Here is a 6593-nt window from a genome sequence, read left to right as displayed (position 1 = left end):
GCTTCTGACTGGTACAACAGACTTGTTCTTCTATTATTAAACTTTAAGAACTTATTATTAAAATTAAATGTGAAGCTCCGGTTGTATATAAAGTCATAGTCTCATTCTACAGTTGTCGGGGAGTGTTGGTGGGAATCTGCACACAGCACCGAAAGCCTGAAGGAAGAAGCAAGGGCTGACTCCAGCTGGAACATTGTGTTCAGACAGCTTCCTTTTGACTTAGACGATTGAAACACACTGAATGAAATCTTATATGAGAAATTCACCATTCCTTGTGACCAGAATCCCAACTTCCAATGCTGTCTGTGAGAGCCCTCACTTTGTCACAGAAGGTGATGCAATCATCAAAGGTGACCTTCCCACTGGTGCTGTATAGCTTTGCAATTGAATTTTTAGTTTGGGGGTCCACTGTTTACTCCTGTCGCTGGTGAAGCTAATGGAGTGTTGTCTCCAGCCATTCAGCACAGCCCAGAGCTCTTTAAATTCATTGATTCCCATGGTGCCAGACATATATCTGTCCAACTTTGAAACCATAAGGCAACAAGCCTCCAGACTAAAAAGTTTGTATCCTCTAGCAATGCCGGACTGCGTTAGACATCTCTGCAACCCATCAGCATCAATTTGCCCATCCTGTCCAGCCACAGCAGCAAAGTAACTTTACAGTGGATCCTGATTTTGTCCTGGGAACACAAGCCCTCCAAAAGCCCCTCCACACCTGCCTCAGTAGTACCTGCCACTGGTGCCAGGGTGCCTGGGATATGCCACCATGCACACTCTGCCTCTGCCCTATACCACTTGACATACTCTTTGATCATGAAACTTGTATTTGTTACTTTTCTTGTGACTATACACCTAACAAGAAGCAATCTTGGGGAGCTAGCGTTTATTGTAGCTCACAGTGTTGTGGCTGGGAGCGCATGGCAAGACAATGGTTCACTACTGTGATGGAGGGTTCTTGTTTACACATGTAGTTAATTAGGAAGCAGAGCAAAGGGTGTGCCAGGTGTCGAACTTACGTTTCCAGACGAGTCTAGAAAAGTCAAACTTTGGTAAGTTTCCACAAAAGAGCGCTTTCAAGCTGTGTGCTCATATGTGCTGCTCATGCCTCTTCTACCTACCACCTGAATTCTACTGATGTCTCTTCTCAGCCTCCTCTTTTCTCCACATGTATTATCTCTTAGTGGGACAACTGTGATAGCCTCCTTCAGGCCTCTGCCTGCACTGTGTGGCATCTGCCTTTAGCATTGAAAGTGACTACCTGTCAGCACAAATCACATGGTGTAAAACTTCTCAGTGGTGTATTATTATAATAATATCCATTATTCTTAGGATTGAGTCCAGTCTAGTAGGTCTTGAACAATCTAGTTCATAGTCATGTCTTTAGCATTCTGGTTTTCTTTCAGCTCCTTGAATTTCCAAAGCTTCCTACCATCCTGGAACCCCCTCTCATTTCATCTCCCCTCTGGACATGCCAGCTTTGATCCCCTTCTATGATTCTGTGTACTTTTCTTTTGTGGCACCTAACACAATTTTTACCAAAAATTATTTTGAAATAATTTGCATATTGTTCATCTCTCCTGTTAAAAATCCTCCTCCTCTCCTTCTTCTCTCCCTTTTTTTCCTTTTTTTGATACAGAGTCTTATTGTTTACCCCAGACTGGCTTTATATTCATGGTAATTCTCCTGTCTCAACCTCTCAATAACAAGCTCTTCAGGCTTAGTGGGGATTATGCATGTCCTCTATGAAGCCCAGTTTGAAATCCTCCTTAAAATTTTATCTCTGAACTATGCTTTTATTCAATTCAACAAATATTTGAATGACTGAGGAAAACAGAGGGGCTAAACCCTGAGCCCTGGTGTGGACCTTGACAGTGGATGTTCAGTTTGGTGCCTATGGATAAAAGTGAAGCTCAGTTTTCTTCTAGATTCAGATGTTAGGTTCCCATCTTGCAAACGTCAAGGCCCTCGGGGGGCTCCCATGGGCCTCACAGCACCATGTGAATGAAACTGATGACAAGTCTGAGGTTCCAAAGTGTCTAGATCAGCTTAGTTGTGAGAGAGGGAGTCCCGACAGTCTCTTGCTTTGGCAAGTAATGAATTGGTAACATGGTGCTGTGAATGAGCACAGTCCAGGTTCAAGCAACAAATAACTTGGGCTTGAATCCTAACTCAGCACCACAGTAGCTTGTGAAGTGAGCAGAACAGTGTCTTTGAGACTATCTCACAGGTGTTGGGGAATGCAACAGTCTAATGCAAAATGCACGTGACTCTGCCAGTGCTGGGCATGTCCGAAGAGCTGCCTAGCTGTGTTGCTGTGGTTTCCAATTGTCTTTGTCATTTAATAGCAATCTGCTTGGCCTTGGCTGGCTTCCTTCGGTTTTAAGATCTTTTTTTTTTTTGGACACTCTGACCTCTGCTTTCTCCAGCTCTAGGATGCAATGATCAAGGGACTCTTAGGTTCCATCCGCTGTGGAATTCATTGAAACACTTCCATGGGAAGATTAAGCATCACTTCTCTTTGCAGCCAGGCTCAATTGAACTTGTCCTGGAAGATAAGCAAAGATGACACACAGGAGGGCAAGTCCAGTGCAGTCTGGCTTGGCCTTTCCTGGAATCCTGTACTTTTGGGTGGGACTGGAGACAGATGTTCCATGACAGCCACATCACGTACATCAGGCCTTATGAGAATGATGGCAGCAGAGGATCCAGGGGAGCAGGGTGACTCGTACTTACTTTCTTGGAAAGGCGATATTGTTGGCTAGACTTATGTCTTGCTTCATAGATGGACAGGGAGGCGGACTGGGCAGGGGCATCTGGGGTTGAGCTGCTCCCTTTCTGTAAGTCTGGTCCAGGAACATTGACTCTAGGACCGTGGTTCCAACTTCAGCCCACACTTGCCTTCTCTGAGGTTGTGGACAATCCTCCTGATGTTTGGGATCTGTCATTAATCTGATACATGTGCAAACTGGATCCATTTGGGTGAAAATGTGTGAGGAAAAGTAGAAATGCATGAAAGGACATGGCTGAAAGTAGGAGAGACAAGGGCAAAGAGTAGGTGTGCCTTGTGCAGTAGATAGGACGCTACCCAGAGGAGCAACAGAAACCTTCCAATAACAGTGTTGAAATAAAGGCTTAGTTGTCTGGCATGTAAAATGTTGGAGAAGGAGACCAAGGTCATGATGACGGCATCACAACTCCTCAGTGAGCACATTCCTACAGGACAGCTCTGTCATTATCAGTCTTTCCTTCTTGTGATTCCATAATGGTGAGTCACTGTGCGTGCGTGCATGTGTGTGTGTGTGTGTGTGTGTGTGATATCAAATCTGCATTCTAGCCAACTAGAAAAAGAGAGAAAGGAAGAAAGAAAGAAACAAATCTTCTCTTTAAGGATATTTCCTAGGAATTGATCCTTTGCTTCAATGCATATTCTTTGAACCAATATTTGGGTATCTGGCTACATGGAGCCACAGAGAAACTGAAAAGTGTGTCCTTACTCTGAGTGAAACATAGCCAGCTAACTTCTTTGTTTAATAAAAGGAGAAATCATGGGAGAAGAAGTGTGGGAGGGCACGCACCACTTCCTACCACACCCTGAAAACAAGGCTAGACACTATAGACTGGTATCATTAGAGTAGCTCAGGTCAGCTTTGTCTCTAGGCTGGCGCTAGCCACTCCAACCTGCCTGGTATCGTAATCTTGCCAGGTGTTAGCTGTGCAACACTGGGCCAATTCTCTCCAAAGTCTCCCTGAACACCAGGTCCCTTTCTATAAGTAATAACACAATAACTGCCTTAGGCAGTTGTCAATGGAATCAAATGAGAGGGTGTTTGTGACATGCCTCATTCCCTTCTTGCACAGTTGTGGGCTCCTAGACACCCCAGAGATCACTACGCTAGTTGGATCAGAACCTCCAAGTGATGTCCTTTTCCTTTGGCCCAACTGGCAATGGGAGTTCTAGCCATCATCATACTTTGGGCCATTACCCACGCCCTTTGGAAAGGCCATCATTTTCTCCTTGGATTCATCTCTTGCTTCAATTTTGAGTACTTCTGAAAGCCAAACTTTCCTGGATGGAAAGTAGCCCCGGTGTTTCTGAAGAAATAGCACATATAATAGAAAATATCACTGAATTCTCTTTACGGTATTGCTTAATTTTCTCAAGTACACAGGATTTAAGTTAGGCTCGCCGAAGCAGTTGTTGTCCATTGACTAGTAAGTGTTTATGAAATATATGCTGGTAGGGCATGGGACAGCCAGAGAACGCCAAGAGCAGCCCCAACACACTCACTTTCTCCTCCACCTAATGGCTGGTGCTGGCACCTCTCTAAAAGGATTGTCCTGACTACTGTTTGCACGAGGAAAGGAGGATGCCTAAAGCTGGTCTGGTGAACAGGTACCCCCTGTGACTCTAAAGCATTGCAGACAATTCAGACTACATTCTCCTGCAGGTTGTGTACTCTGGCTTGGGGTTGTAAATACTGCTGGGCTTAAGTGGGGCCAGACTCTGTTTGTGCTTTTTTGCACAGTGGCAGAAGAGGTGTGTATGATGTCTGATAAAATGGAAGGCTAGCTTGTAATGCTTCACAGTTATGCTGTTAGGTCATCCAGGAAGCCCTTTCTTATGGCCATAGAAAGATAATACTAACAATAGTGAATATTTTGCATTACCTATTTCCTAGCTTTTTCTTAGTTTGTCACCCAGCATTGATGAAACTATCATCTGTCTGTTTCATAGGAAAATAAATGGAGGCTGAGAAAGTGGCATCTCAAGGACAGAAGCTCAGAGGAGGTAAATTTTCAACAGGCAAACTTGGATTTCATGCACTTTTTTTTTTCTTGGCTTTTAGGGATGCTAAGTAAATGAGAGAAGAGGAACAGAGAGCAGGAACAGCTTGTCAACTGGAAGAAAATGTGTCAGGATTATGGCTGAATGGCTCCTGGAGGGACAGCTTCAGGGTCTAGAGGAGGTGGGCAAGCAAGCATCTCAGTCACTTGCCCTCCTGCAGAATCCATTCTTAGCAGGGTGGGAGGGTGGGGAGCTGTTCCTGAGGCTTGCTGGTGAGAATGGGCTATATAGAGAGGCTCCCTTCTGCCTCTTCAAATATGACAGCCCCACAGCTCATGATTGGCAGGCTATGCTGGGTTTGGGGTTGAGAACTCTGCAAATCTCATTTCACTGAATTTTCACAGCAATCTGAAGGGCACGTATTTATCTGTTTTTAAAATGGGGAGACTGAGACAGCTGAGGCTAACACCCCTGGAACATAGCTGAGTACTAGTAGATCTAGTATTTTCCTTTGGACAAATCATTTGGCTCTTCCCCTGTGTTCAATTACCATATAAAATGTGAATAAGTACCCAGTACAGGGAATTATTTAGGAAAAATAGTAGAGATTGGAATGCTGTGGGCACTTGGTAACTAGTAACTCTATCTGATTAACAGAACTTGAGCCCCTTGGCAGCAGGAAGTGATCACCTCACTTCTCTCACGGTCTCCACACAGGATGGAATTGGAAAGTCTTGGTACTCAGCGGTTGATGATGACTTCAGAAGTATGAGCATTGGTGGCAAAGGGTCAACGCAACTCGCTCAGCACAGCGCATGGCCTGAGATGACGGACTTGTTTGGTGGCCCACAAATGACAGCTCACTTCTCCCAAAGGAGCCTGTCTGGCTGGACTTCAAGTCTCAGGCCCTCCGGGGATTAAAGAGCCTGGGAAAAGCTGTCATGAGGACCAGAAGGATCTTTACCAGCTGCAGAAGTATTAGAATTTGGTTTCTAGAGAAATAGAGAGGATACAGGTTAATGAGTTTCAGAATTCCAAATAAGCAAAGGGATTCTCCTAATTCTAGCAACTGGAGACTGTGGTGGGTGAAGGAGGTGGTAAAGAGGCAGGAAAGAGAAATGAGAGTTGAACACTCTTGGGGCAGGGGAGTGGCCCCAATGGATTCTGGCCATACCATGCTCTCAATCATTGTGGAAAGCAACTATGGGGAGGGACCAAAAGAAACCGATACTGCGTGGCCTGAGCCAGAATCTTCTAGCACTGGTAGCAGCTTCCTGGGCAGAGCTGTCTCCTCTTTTTGCAATGTGTCCCCAACCCCAGGCAGTGGGGCTTGGTTCTGTGCCCAACCTCATGCTGTAGGGTCTGTCCTGCTGACTTTACTCTTCATCTGGAGGAGACTCCAAGGAAGACAGCTCTAGCTGTTAGCCAAGTCTTCACTGGGTCAAACACCACTTTTGTTCTGGAGTATATTGGGACCAGGTGATACTAGAAAGTAAGGGTGATCTGAAAGCGCCCACCCTAGCAACCAAGGCACCTAGGCAGGCCCGGGTGGCGCGTGGACAGCCATCTAGGAAGGGTTTGTTTGCTTTTGCTAATGGGCCTCCTCTGGTCTTTACATGCTAGCAGCCAGAGAGAACTCCAAGGAACCCCAAAGTTGTATTTTGGGGTGCATTTGAAAACTCCCCTCTCTTACTCTGCTTCTTCTTTTTAGACTGCTCTGCATAAGGGGCCAGCCTCCTGCCAAGGGCCTGGTAATGCCACTCTCAGGGGACCAAATTTATCCACTCAGCTGTCCCTTGTAAATTTA

At 45.5% G+C, this 6593-nt stretch overlaps 1 pseudogene; it reads right to left on the bottom strand.

The window, feature by feature from the left end:
- Nucleotides 1–219: 219 nt before the first annotated feature.
- LOC118586984 lies at nucleotides 220–768 on the bottom strand (annotated as a pseudogene).
- Between the last annotated feature and the right edge of the window lie 5825 nt (nucleotides 769–6593).

This window comes from Onychomys torridus, chromosome 7 (assembly GCF_903995425.1).
Source record: "Onychomys torridus chromosome 7, mOncTor1.1, whole genome shotgun sequence".
Lineage (NCBI taxonomy): Eukaryota > Metazoa > Chordata > Mammalia > Rodentia > Cricetidae > Onychomys > Onychomys torridus.
This window is presented reverse-complemented; position numbering and strand designations above follow the sequence as displayed.